General features: G+C 49.3%; 1 protein-coding gene across 1 annotated transcript in view; it reads left to right on the top strand.

Moving 5' to 3' along the window:
* NOVA2 (NOVA alternative splicing regulator 2) overlaps positions 1 to 13,981 on the top strand; it is a 32,304-nt gene that overhangs the window by 941 nt on the left and 17,382 nt on the right. The window lies entirely within an intron of this gene.

Below are 13,981 nucleotides of genomic sequence, written 5' to 3'. Positions count from 1 at the left end.
AAGTATGTGCTTGTCACTCCGGAGGGGGCTCTTGTCCTGTGACACATGAGTGAGAGGGGTGTGTAACATGCAAGGGGGTGTGTAGGGAGGCAGAAAGCATGGACTCTGGGTGTGAACCATGAGAATATGTGTGGATCAGGGAAATGGGTTCTGTGTGGGATACCGCTGTGTATAGGGTGGAGTGGGACCAGGAGAAGCTGGCGCTAGGATGTGACATAGAAAAGGGTGTAGGTGTGACTCCAGAGAGGCTGGGTGTGACACATGGAGGTGTGCAACAGTGACATCAGAGGGGGGTGTGTAACTGGGGGGATGGAGGTTCGAAAAGGGAGAGCTGGGGCTTGTGGTTTGGTGAAACCCATTGAGGGTGTGTTCACAAGGAAATCGAAAAATGGAGTTCCAAGCGACTGGGGGGACCTAGGCTTAAAACACCCTAGGGTGTGGAGCTGTGTGACACCCAAGTGTGTGTAGATGTGTATAACACGGGGAGCTAGGTGTGGAATAGCTGGGTGTGTCATGCTAGAGATGTGGGGGAGATACAGGGCGTACAGGAGCGGAAGATGTGTGTGCGCACACACGTGTGTGAGGCAGCTCAGTGTTAGATATCTTGGAGATGTGTAGGCTGCACAGATCCTCTACGCATGTCATCCGGGAGGTGTGCATAGCAGAAAAGGGCCAAGCTAAGCACGGGACTTGACTTACTACCCTCGATGTGAGGTTTGCAGGAGACAGGTAGAGCATGGGAGAAGAGGGAACCTAAGAGCGCTCTGGCCCTCTGCTGAGGAGACCACAGAATATACAGATTCTCCCTCGTGACTGCCCTGTTCAAAATCCCCTCCTCATCTTGTCTTGAACAAACCGTGTATATATACATACATATACACACACATACACACACACACACATATATGATATATAAAATACATAAGATATATATATATATCCTTCCCCCAGCCTGGCATGGTGGCAATCTACGATGCCCACTTCCCACCCATTTCTTTCTCTCACCCCCTCACCTCAGGCCAGGTGGGACAGGCTCACAAGTTCCCTTGGATGCATGGGAGGGTGCTCAGCAGAAATTGAAGGAAAGGGAAGTTGGGGGAGGGGTGGAAGAGAATTTCCTGTCTGTCTTCCTGCACCCACCCCCAGCACACACATGAAAATGTCCAAAGCCGACTTCCTTTCCTCCTTCCTGCCCTGCTGCTGTTGCCAGTCCCAGTAAAGATCAGGGATTTGGTTAGGCGGCACATTACAGCCAGCGGCTGCTAAGGAAGGTCCCTTTTAGTGCTGCTGTGTGACGCTTACTGCCACCAGGCAGGCTCTGAGATCTGGGTGAATTTCTCAATACGGTCCCCCTGAAGAGATTATTTGAGGTGCGTTTCCACCAGTGAGAGAAACTGAGGCTCTGTGATGAAACAGCTTGTCCAAGGTCAAAGGCTTCTAAGTGGCAGATCCAGAATGTACTGAACCCCAGACTGGTTGGTCCACTGGGATTTCAATGTTTCCTTCTACATTGCTGAAACTAAGTGGAGTCTTTAGGGACCATACCTGTAGACCCTTCCCCACCTCCCAACCATGTATGGGACACAGGCCAGAGATACAAAAGGGCAGTCCCCTATAGAAAGGGGAAGTGTTAATGACTTTGATCTTGGATTTTCTGGTTCCTTTCAGTGGGGGACAGTGGTGGCGGTGGGATACTTTATCAACCCCTGCCCTTTTCAAAGCTTCTGTGTCCCCAGCTTCCCAATACAGACATGAAATAACCACATTGATGATGTCATAGTGTCTGGCAATATCAAAGCTTAATGCCTGACATGCATCTCCTCCCAACATGCCATGATGTAAAAAAATATGAATAAATGATAATAATTTAATAATTGCTAACATTTACAGTGCCAGAAAGTGTTATGGAAAGCCCTGAAACATGGGTCACTGAATACTTCTGGTTCTGTTAGCCATCTTTCAAATGAACCACCAAAGCACAGAGAGAATTGGAAACTTGGGCATGATCATTCAGCTCAGAAGAAGCAGGCTTTAAACTCGGAGGCTGGCTCCACTCTGTGGACAGAGTCTGTGGCGAATGCCCTGTCGAGAGGACCACTCTGGGGTTCAGAGTGGTGAGGGCGTCACAAGTGAGAGCAATGTATACGGACCCAACTCTTGCCCTGCTCCTTGTTCGTAGGGGCAGTGGGAAAACAGGAGGTAGTGATTCCTCTGCTGCTGTCTGGACACTTGGCTGACAGGTGCCAGTGGGAGGTAAAAGAAATGCTCAGGGCAAGAGGATTCCAGTGCAGAGACTGGGAGAAAATCCAGCTCGGAGTTATTTGAAGCAATAAAGGAAACTACATGTGATCCCAGCTATGGAGAGGCTAAGGCAGGATGATTGGAAGTTCAAGGCCACCCTGGGCCACATAGCCAGACCTTGTCTCAAAAAACAATGATAAATGAATAAAGTGAATGAACAAATTAAAGACGAAGTGAGGATGCAGTTCAGCTAGGGAGCCTTTGCCTAGAATCCCCTACTGGGGCCTAGCCTAGGATCCCCCAGTGAGGGGCTGGGGGCGTGGCTCAGTAGTAGAGCCCCTGCCTAGGATCCCCCAGTGAGGGGCTGGGGGCGTGGCTCAGTAGTAGAGCCCCTGCCTAGAATCCCCCAGTGAGGGGCTGGGGGCGTGGCTCAGTGGTAGAGCCCCTGCCTAGAATCCCCCAGTGAGGGGCTGGGGGTGTGGCTCAGTGGTAAAACTCCTGCCTAGAATCCCCCAGTGAGGGGCTGGGGGCATGACTCAGTGGTAGAGCCCCTGCCTAGAATCCTCCCACACCCTGTGAAGGGCTGAGATATAGCTCAACAATCAAATACTTGCCTGCTCTGTGCAAGGCACTGAGTTCCATACCAAGTACCAAGATCTGGGGAAAAAACCTGTCTGGTAAATTTAAAAATGCCCCCAGGAGAGCCTCGAGGTGGCTCACCTGGAACAGGTGCTTCCTGCATCGGCCTGGTCAAGTAGCTGGGATCCTGGATCCCATGCAAAGGTGAGCAGAGAGAACCACCTGCTCAAATCTGTCCTCTTGTCACATGAGCCCACGCTTGCATCATGCGCGCATGCGCGCGCACACACACACTAATAAAAAATAAATGTAAAGGAGTGGTACCTTAAGTGCAGAACATCATATTCCCTGCATTCCCACCTCTCCAGCCTCGCCACCCGCAGGCAAAGGTGTATCTCACACCCCAGGAGCTCCCCACCCAGATCTCAGCCCCAGTAGCCCTTATCCACAACACAAAGAAAAGGTCACCAAGACAAGTGCCCCGGAGCAATGAGACTGATTGCCCAAGAGATGGCTCAGCTGTTAGGAGTTCTTGCAGAGGACCCTGGTTCAATTCTCAGCATCTCGGCTCACAATGCGGCGGCTCACAACCGATTGTAACTACAGTTCTAGGGACCCAGTGCCTTCTTCTGCCTCCCAAGGGCACTAGGCACACATGCAGTGCAGGTGCCATGTTGGCAAGCATTGCTTTAAGATTTATTTTATGTCTCTGAGTGCTTTGCTCACATGTATGTCTGTACACATTGTGCTTGAGCAAAAGCACTTATACACATTTTTTAAAAAAGAGTTGAGCATATCGCTGCCATGTGTTTGGCATGGGACCCCTAGCAAGTGATGCCAAAGGTCAGAGCCTCAGTCTTCCCGCTGGAAAATGGGGACAATAAGTAGTCTGAGCCTCAGTTTCCCCTCTGGACAATGGGGAAGTAAGTTTCTGCTCTGGATAAGTTGACCAGTCTGGGTGGTTCTGTTTAGTTACTGAAATTCTCTGTGAGAGCTAGACATGGGTACCCATGGTGGAAATTCCTCCCGGCATCCATGTGGGTTCTGGAGATCCGAACTCCAGCCCTTTGTTGGCACACACAGTCACTGAGGAGCCTTCTCCCAACCCCATCGCAATTCCCAGTTCAGCCACCAAGAATCTGAAAAAACAATCCATTTTTATTTTATTTTATTTATTTTTATTTTTGGTTTGTTTTGAGATAGGGTCTCTCTGTCCTGGAACTCATTCTGTAGACCAGGCAAGCCTTGAACTCAGAGATTCACCTGTCCCTGCCTCTGCCTCCCAAGTGCTGAGGCACTGTGACCTAGTTGACTAATGTTTTTAAAATATTTTTATTATTTCAAATTGTGTGTGTGTATGTGTCTGTGTGTGCACGTGCATGCACTCACACACATGAGTTCATATGTGTAGATACCTTAGAGGCAAGACACGTGGGACTCCCCAAAACCTGGAGTTACCTTGTATGACCTCTTAACTGGCTTGCCATCTCTTCAGTCCCAGTTGTTGATTTTTTGTCTTTAAGAGAGAGTTGCCCTGAGGGGGCTTTACCCTTGATTTTTGTTTCCTTTAGTTTGTTTACGATTTGTATTACATTTATTCATCCAAGCGGAGGCTTGTCAGGTCAGCCTATAGAAACTGGTTCTCTCCTTCCACATGGTGAGTTCCAGGCATCTGATCTGGTGGCAAGCATTTCCACTTGATAACCGTCCCGCCAGCCCCACCTTTCCTCTCTCCTTTCTTTTTCTAGTTTGAAATGCTAGGGAATTGAACCCAGCACCTCACATATGCTAGGCAAGTGCTCTACCCCTGTGCTACGGCTCCAAGCCCACCGTGCGCCCGTCTCTCAGTCTGTCTAACAGTATCACACCTTCAGAACGTTACCCTGAACAAGCATAATCCAGATAGGCTGCTTTTCTGCACAGACTGACACATGATCATTCATGGAGGGACCCCAAATGCTTGTTTGCCACCCCTCCTCAGCACATGCTACCACACCATGTCCTCGATGTCTCTTGGCTTTCCCCAGTAACATTCCCCACGCTTCCAGTGACGTTCTCCATCCCACACCCTGGCCTCCGCTTACTTTCATATGACATGCCGACTCTCCCATCCCAACTTTCACAAGAACAGGTTCTATAAGGACGACTTTGGTTCTCTCTACGCTTGGTAAAGGGAAAAGGCATCTCTAAGATGTGTTCGTGCATTCGAGTATGTGTGTGCATGTGTGTGGTGTGTCCATGCATGTGTGTATTGTGTATGTGCATGTGTGTGTGCATGAGTGTGCATGTGTTTGTGTACATGCATCTGTGTGTGCGTGTGTACATGTGTATGTGTGTGTACGTGAATTTGTGGTGTGTCCATGCGGGCATGTGTTGCATGTGTGTGTGTGTGTGTTCGTGTGTGGTATGTGCATGTGTATGTGTGTGTGTACACATGCATGTGCGTGGGTACATGCATGGTGTGTCTGTGTTTACATGTGCTGCGTGTGTGTGTGTGCACCTGTGAGTACGCATGGAGACCAGAGGAAGATCACTGATGTCCTCTGCTATCAGTTTCTGTCTTATTCCTTTGAACTGGGGTCTATATGTAAATATGGGTCTCACTTACTTCAGGGGGGGCTCACAGCAAGTGCTAGTGAGCCTTCTGTCTCCACCCAGTGCAGCTCTGGGTTCGAGGCCCAGGTCCCTATGGCTGCACAGCAAATACTTTAACCACCCCAGTCCTAAATGTGTTTTGGCTTGTGTATGAGTGTGTGAGTGTGTGTGAGTGTGTGAGTGTGTGAGTGTGTGTGTGTGTATGTATGAGTGTGTGAGTGTGTGTGTATGAGTGTGTGAGTGTGTGTGTGTGTAAGTGTGCCTCTGTGTGTGTGTGTATGAGTGTGTGTGTGTGCCTCTGTGTGTGTGTAGTGTTCTGTTTTGTGACAAGACAGTTTTGCTATGTAGCCCAGGCTGACTTTGAACTTGAAACAGTCCTCCTGCCTCTACCTTCTGAGTGCTGAGATTACAGATATGTGCCACTGTGACAGGCTGGGCTCTAATTTTATCACTGATGATCCCCAGAGAACTGAGCCACCTTACAGGACTCTGGGAAAGTGTCCCATTCTTACCTTGAGAGTCCAGATCCCTTGGGTAAACAAAGTCCTTTCTGCAAGGCAGGGCACTGGTTGAGTGTGCATGCTCGAGAGAGGCAGGCAGGAAAAGAAGCGCTGGCCAGGGGCACAGTAAGCAGAAGCCGATGGGCATGCTTGACATGGCAGCCCTGGGGGGACAGGCAAGAGGGGCGTGGGAGCCTTCTTCATTTCTTCAGCAGTGTTGCTGTCACTGGGAGCTGGGAGAACCCCAAAAGAGCTACTAAGAGTGGGCTGGGAGTGGACGAGTGTGAGTTCTGGCCTCTGGCCCCACTCCTCACGGGCACAGAAATTCAACATTAGCTATTGAGACAGGGAAAGGCCTGTGGCGTCTGCGGGTTCCCGGTTCAGCTAAGCTCAGTGTCTCTCTGCCTTTGCTATAGGAAGCGGGGGTCTGACTTCCTCCCAAAAGAGGTGGGATGCCGTGATGTGACATGACCCGAACAGGAAGGATAGGCAGAAGGTTCTAGAAAGGATAGGCAACAGATAGAGCACAGTAGGAACTCCAGGAGTTAAAAGTCTTGAGTTTCTGTGGGCAGGCGGCCTCGTCACCCATGACTGTTGTTTTCTCTGTGACAATCTTACATTTACACCAATACACCTGCCAAATTGTAATTACTGGCAATGGTTTTTAAACCCTATGGCCACTCTTTTGGGGCAGAGAGTTGTTGTCTTTCAGTTCATTGTGTGTGTGTGTGTGTGTGTGTGTATGTGTGTGTGTGTAAAACATTAGAGCTTTTTAAACATTTTAAATTATATGCAGTCACCCAGTGTCTGTCTGTCTGTGTGTCTGTGTGTCTGTGTGCCTGCACATTCGAATGTGTGCCGGTATATTGCCGCAGTGGTTCTCTCCTTCCACCAAGTGGGCCTCAGGGGTCAAACCCAAGGTGTAGGCTTGGTAGCAAATGCCTTTACCTGCCGAGGCATCTTGCTGGCCCCTCATTATGATATTTTTGTAAGTATATTGTTCCTGCTTCCCCTCAATTACCCTCCCTTGTTCCTCCCTTCCCTCGTGGTCCTCTGGCTTCACGTCATACATACAGGATACAGGGATAGATGGATGGATAGATGGACGGACGGACGGATGGATGGATGGATGGGTGATACACACACACATATATGATACATAGATAAATATTTTGTAAAACAGGGTCTTACGTAGTCTACATTCTCCTTATGCTCTATAAGGGGCCTGGCATGACCTTGAACTCCTGATCCTCCTGCCTCCACCTCCCCAATGTTGACATTACAGATGTGTTCTACCATGCCCAGGTTCTGTAGCCCTAGGGCTCAAACTCAGGGCATCCCGCATGCTAGACAAGCAAACTACTCCTGAGCTACATCCCCAAGCCCAATAATCAAATTGGGCATCGGAGTGAAGCTCACTGTCTTTGACTTTCTTCAGGGGTTCTGTCTCTTGCTTTTCTTTTCAGAGACAGCCTCGTGTTGGCTAGGCTGTCCTGCGCTCTTTCTGTAGCTCAGGCTTGCTTTAAAGCCCTGATCCTCAGTTAATGCCTCAGTTGTGCTGGGAGTACAGGTGTGCCCTGCTGTGGTTCCTGTCTCCTTCCCACCACAGTTGTTTGTTTTAATTACATTTATTTAGTTAATTAGTTATTCAGTGTGTGTGTGTGTGTGTGTGAGTGTGTGTGTTTTCACAGTTGAGTTCAAAGAGTAGCTTGAGAAACTGGTTCTCTTCCTCCACTCCAAGGGCTCGAACTCCCGTGGAGGCAAGCACACTTACCCACTGCACCATCCCCGCAGCCCAGGTTTCTTTTGTTGGTTTGTTTTTCTTAACAGAAAACTCTGCAATTCAGGCAGGGCTGGACATTCCAAATACTTCAGCTTCCTAAGTGCTAGGAAACAGGACACGCGAAGCCATGCCTGACTTGAAATCTTTTGAGCCACCTAACTAGTCCAGAATCCCCCCCTTTAAATAAATATGGTTTTGTGTCTTAAAAGGATTTTAGGGGAAAAGGTGCCGGCTGCGGACGTGGGGCTACGTCCCCACCATCAAATGCAAGCATAGGCACTGAGTAGGTGTTCAGGAAGGGCTTGCTGCAGAAAGGGAAGGAAGAAGAGAAAGAGAAGGAAAGATGTCATGATTCAGGGGCACACAGTAGGACAGAAATCAAGTAATTGGCAAAAGAAAGCTAGTAGGATGAATCAGCAGGTTAAAAAAAACACTTCCATCAAGTCTGATGACCTGGGTTCACTGTCTGCAACCTATACAGTAAAAGGAAGAGAATCAACTCTTCAAAGTTTTCCTCTGACCTCCACATGGCATCCACACACACACACACACACACACACACACACACACACACACATACACACACGCAAGTCAGGGGAAGCAAACAAAATACAATAACACTCTACAAAGGAAGAAATTCCAGACAGGAGATCAGGCATGGGGTTGCCCTCATATCATAAGGCCTTCTCCAGACAGGATGCAAGAATGCTATTCTGTAATTCTGGGCATTCTGGACACGGAGGCAAAGAGGATCATGAGTTGAAAGTCATCCTGAGTGACTTAGTTAGATCTTATCTCAAAATCAAAAACTAAAAGGAAGGCTGGAGTTGTCCCTCTCATTTTGGGGACTGGGGGTGTGGCTCAGTGGTAGAGCCCCTGCCTAGAATCCCCCAGTGAGGGGCTGGGGGCGTGGCTCAGTGGTAGAGCCCCTGCCTAGAATCCCCCAGTGAGGGGCTGGGGGCGTGGCTCAGTGGTAGAGCTCCTGCCTAGAATTCCCCAGTGAGGGGCTGGGGGCGTGGCTCAGCACTTGTCTAGTATGTAGGAAGCTCTGAGGTCAATCCAATCGATAGTACCACAAAAAGGAAAAAGGGCACTAACTGGTGACATTGCTCAGTTGGTAAGACACTTACTCTCATGTGTGATGACCTAAGTAGAGGATAGAATTGGCTCCCGTGGAGTATTCTCTGAACTACACGTGTGCTGTAGACACACATTCACAGAGAGGATGAGCTACAAGACAGTTCAAAGAGAATGTTCCTCTTCTAAAAAGTAGGACACAGCACTGGGCAGCCCAGGGGCTAGATGAGGGACATAGAGCTCCTCCTCTTCCTCCTACCTCCCAGCAAAATCCCCAAACCTTAAGCATTTGTTTCCACCCACCAAGCCCGGAGCACCCATTGTGTCAGGCACTGAGCCTTACTACAAGCTCCTGAGGCAGGGAGCTCAGGAGTTCAAGTCCTCCCTGAACCGGATAGAGACAACTCGTCTCCAGACAAAAACGAACAAAAACCAAGTCCCGGTGCGATTGGTGGTGCATGTCTTTGAGCCCAGCAGCCCAGAGGCAGAGGCAGGAGGATCTCTGTGAGTTGGACACCAGCCTGGTCTACAGAGTGAGTTCCAGAACAGCCAGTCTCAAAAACAAACAAACATGGGTTGTGGTGATTATAGTGGCATATGGCATGTGTGAATGCTCTGTTCACAGAACACACCAGCTGCTTTCCAGTTCATCGTTGAATGACTGAAGCCCTGAGAAGTCAGTGCCACTGTTTCCCCAATCTTACTGTTAAGATATTGAGACACGAAGAAGTGGGACATTATCCAGAGCCATCCAAATTTATTTTCTTTCCTTCCTTCCTTCCTTCTTCTTTCTTTCTTCTCCCTTTTTTCCTTTGTTGCTTTATTTCTCTTTTTTCCCTCCCTCCCTTCGTTCATTCCTTCTTCCTTCCTTTCTTTCTTTCTTTCTTTCTTTCTTTCTTTCTTTCTTTCTTTCTTTCTTTCCTTCTTTGTTGTGTTTTCCAAGACAAGCTTTCTCTATGTAGACCTGGCTGTCCTGGAACTCACTGTGTAGACCAGGCTGGCCTTGAACTCAGAGGTCACCTGTGTCTGCCTCCTGAGTGCAGGGAATAAAGGCCTGAGCCACCATCTCTCTGCTTCAGGAATAAGTTGACACTACCTTTGGGATTGTCTGCCTGCTCCATATAAACTCCCCAGCTAGAGCTTGAGGGGATACAGGGCAGAGGGAATGAGGTGTGGGTGTCCCGGCTCTCAGAGACAATAGATAATTTTGAGCCTCAGAAAGGAAGCTGGGGGACACAGTTGTCATGGTGTAGCCTGTCATTCCAACACTTGAATGACTGAGGCAGGAGGATTATAAATTTGAGGCCAGCCTAGGATACATGGTTAAGCTGCATCAAGAAAGAGGGGGGTGGGGAGAGAAGGAAAGTGAATTGAGCAGGGGTCAGGATGATGAATAAGAGGGCTCCCTGGGGGAGTAGGGGGAGGTTAATTACCTAATAGGCTTAATGGTCTGATTAGGCCATTTTAAGAGGATTGCTTTGGGCTCGATAAAACCCTTTTATTCTTGACTTCCTCTTCATGCTTAGAAGGCAAGGTCCAGCCACTGTGCCCAACACCACCCTATAATACATGTTAGGAACCCAGAACCCTCACTCTGAAGGACCTGTGCTGAGATGGAAAGAACCTAGCACCTACCCCGTCCAAATCAACTTTGTTTAGTTTGTGAAATGCTAGGGGAGGAGCTAAGGACCTGAAACACAGTAGGCAGGGGCTCTACCACTAAGCCACGCCCACAGCCCCTCTGAGCCACGCCCCCAGCCCCTCACTGGGGGATTCTAGGCAGGAGCTCTACCACTGAGCCACGCCCCCAGCCCCTCACTGGGGGATTCTAGGCAGGGGCTCCACCACTGAGCCACACCTCTCAACTACAAATAACACATCTTTATCTGCTTTAGGAGGTAGCTTTGTTCACCATACTGCCAGTTGGGTTCTGTGTTTGATGGTAAAAATAGACACACTATATCTGTCTTAGTCAGGGTTTCTGTTCCTGCACAAAACATCATGACTGAGAAGTAAGTTGGGGAGGAAAGGGTTTATTCAGCTCACACTGTCCACATTGCTGTTCATCACCAAAGGAAGTCAGGGCAGGAACGCACACAGGCAGGAACTTGGAGACAGGAGCTGATGCAGAGGCCATGGAAAGGGGCGGCTTACTGGATGGCTTCCCCTGGCTTGCTCAGCTTACTTTTTATAGAACCCAAGACTACCACCAGTCCAGAGATGGCTCCACCCACAATGGGCTGGGCCAGGGATGGCTCCACCCACAATGGGCGGGGCCCTCTCCCTTGATCACTAGTTGAGAAAATGCCTTACAGCTGGATCTCATGGAGGCATTTTCTCAAGGGAGGCTCCTTTCTCTGTGATAACTCCAGCTTGTGTCAAATTGACACACAAAACCAGCCAGTACAATATCTAAAAGAAAAAGTTGAAATTTCTGGAGGACAAGAAAAGCCCTTAAGCCTTGGGAAGCAGAACAGCCCAACACTCTTTCTTTTCCCACTTTTTGCACTAATGTGTGTGCACTGTCACATGGTGTAAGGGACACAGATGTGTTCTCTGCCGATGTAGTCCATATTGGTCCTATGTGACAAATTGCTCTGGATCGATGGAGCAAGGTTTGTGGGAGGGGGAGGGTCCTTCAGTCTTCGACATTCCAGGAAAGGTTTTGAGAATAAATGAAGCTCCCAAAATGATGGGACAGAGAGGAAATGCCAGGCAGAAGACATCGGCAGTGTCCCCTGACGTGGGAGGGAACCCGGAGTATTTGAAGAAATAAAAGGACAGTGAATCTAATGCCCATAGACAAGGAGGAAATGACACTGAATAGTAAGTCAGTATCACCAAGAAGCTTGCAGAGCTTTCATCCTGGGGACACCTAGGGCTAACAGTTTGTTAGAAGTGAAGTTAGAGATTTGCCCTAAGGACTCAGTAGCTAGGTGGTTTACATGACTGCATTACTGAGGACACTGGCCTATAAGAAAGAATGCCCAGGGGTCAGCAAGCGGGCTTAGCGGGTAAGGATGCTTGCTGTCAAGTCTGAGGACCTGAGTTCAATCCTTGGGGGTCCACACAGCAGGAGGAGAGAACTGACTGCCATGGTTGTCTTGTCTGAGTAAAGCCTAGCCCAGTCAGTGAGCTCCAAACCACTAAGAGATCCTGTCTCATGCTGTCCTCGGGCCCCCACATGTGTGCACACATCCCTGCATACACACATGTGCACACATCCCTGCATACACACATGTGCACACATCCCTGCATACACACGTGTGCACACATCCCTGCATACATGCATGCATTCCCCAACCATGCACACAGAGAAAACCTCCAACCCAGCCCTCGCCCGTTCTGCCTGTTACTGCTCCCTAAGTCGGTCCACTGTCCCCCACCTTGTGCAAAGGCTCCTGCTTGTTACGTCCATCTCCTTCACCTTTGCCCTATAATCTGTTCCTGTCATAGGTGTCAGAGGGATAGTCTTGTTTTGTCTTGGTCTTGAGATGGGGTCTAACATAGAGCAGGTTAGCCTCAGACTCACTGTGTAGCTGAACATAGCTGTAAATCCTGCCTCTGTCTCCCAAGTGCTGGGATTATAGATACGAACCACCACATTTATATGGTGTTGAGGATGGAACACAGGGCTTCATGAATTCTGGGCAAATACTCGGTTGTTTCCCCAGCTTAGGAAAAAAAAATTTTTTTTAATCCACTTAACAATATTTTACAAAGGCGGGCATGGTGGTACACACTCTAATGTGTGGGTGCACTTGGGAGATAGATGCAGATATCTGTGAACCTGGTCTATACAGTGAGTTCCAGGACAGCCAGGGCTACTTAATAGAGAGACGCTGTCTCAAAACAAATGTGGTGTTTAGCTTATTTTTATATCTGTGGGTGTATTCATGTGCACCTACATGTGCCATGGCACACTTTCACAGATAGAAGACAGCTGGCAGGAATCCGTTGTCCCCTTCCACAGTGTGTCCTGGGTATCGAACTGAAGTCACATCAGGCTTGGCTGCAGACTCTTTTCACCACTGAGCCATATTGCTGGCCTCAGAGGAATATTCCCAAATCTTAAATTAGTTCACACCCTATATCAATGTCCCCATCTCACTTGGAGTAAGAGCCAAAGACATCACTGTGGCCCATAAGCCTCACCAGTCCGCCATCACCACTACCTTCTTTCCTTCTTCCCTCCCACCCAGTAACACACACTCGGCCTCCTTGACTTTCCCAACAGCTCACATACCATCCCACTCAGGGACCTTCACTCCATGTGGCTTGGCTCCTCCATACCTCAGTGACAATAGCCAGGATATGAACTCCAGAGCAAGGCTGAATTTCGGCTCTGCATTCTACCAGCTCAGTGATTCTGAGATGATTCTTTAATCTTATTTCTTCATCTGTAGAATGGGTTTCTTTTCATGAACAGTGTGAAAATTAAAATGACTGTCTGTGCCTTTCACCTCAGATGCTCTGAAGGATGAGGCAAGAGAATCCCCAAGTTCAGTGCTTGCTTAGGGTACAGAGTGAGTTCAAAGCCAGCTTTGGGCAACCTGGTGAGATCCTGTTCCTAAATTTAAAAGAGGGCCTGGGTGTAAGTCAGTGGTAGAGCCCCTGCCTAGAATCCCCCAGTGAGGGGCTGGGGGCGTGGCTCAGTGGTAGAGTCCCTGCCTAGAATCCTCCAGTGAGGGGCTGGGGGCATGGCTCAGTGGTAGAGCCCCTGCCTAGAATCCCCCAGTGAGAGGGGCTGGGGATGTGGCTGAGTGGAAGAGCCTCTGCCTAGAATCCCCCAGTGAGGGGATGGGGGCGTGGCTGAGTGGAAGAGCCTCTGCCTAGAATCCCCCAGTGAGGGGCTGGGGGTGTGGCTGAGTGGGAGAGCCTCTGCCTAGAATCCCCCAGTGAGGGGCTGGGGGCGTGGCTGAGTGGGAGAGCCTCTGCCTAGAATCCCCCAGTGAGGGGATGGGGGTGTCATCCAGTGGTAAAGTATTTGCAAGAGAGCCTTGGGTCAATATTCAGTACCCTAAAACAGTAAACAAAGGTGTGGGCCTTTCCGGGCCTCACCTCTGACCTTGCAGTTCTCTGCCCCTCCCCATCCCTTTTCCTGCTTCTTTTTGCTGGCATACTATTCTGCTTCCTCCCATCCTGCAGGAACTTCAGCATGGCTCCTTTCTAGAAGAATGTCATTGTCTGAGCTCTAGCTTAGGTT

This window comes from Micromys minutus (assembly GCF_963924665.1).
Source record: "Micromys minutus genome assembly, chromosome: 32".
Classification (NCBI taxonomy): Eukaryota; Metazoa; Chordata; class Mammalia; order Rodentia; family Muridae; genus Micromys; species Micromys minutus.
Note: the sequence above shows the minus strand (reverse complement) of the source record. Positions and strands in the feature narration are given on the sequence as shown.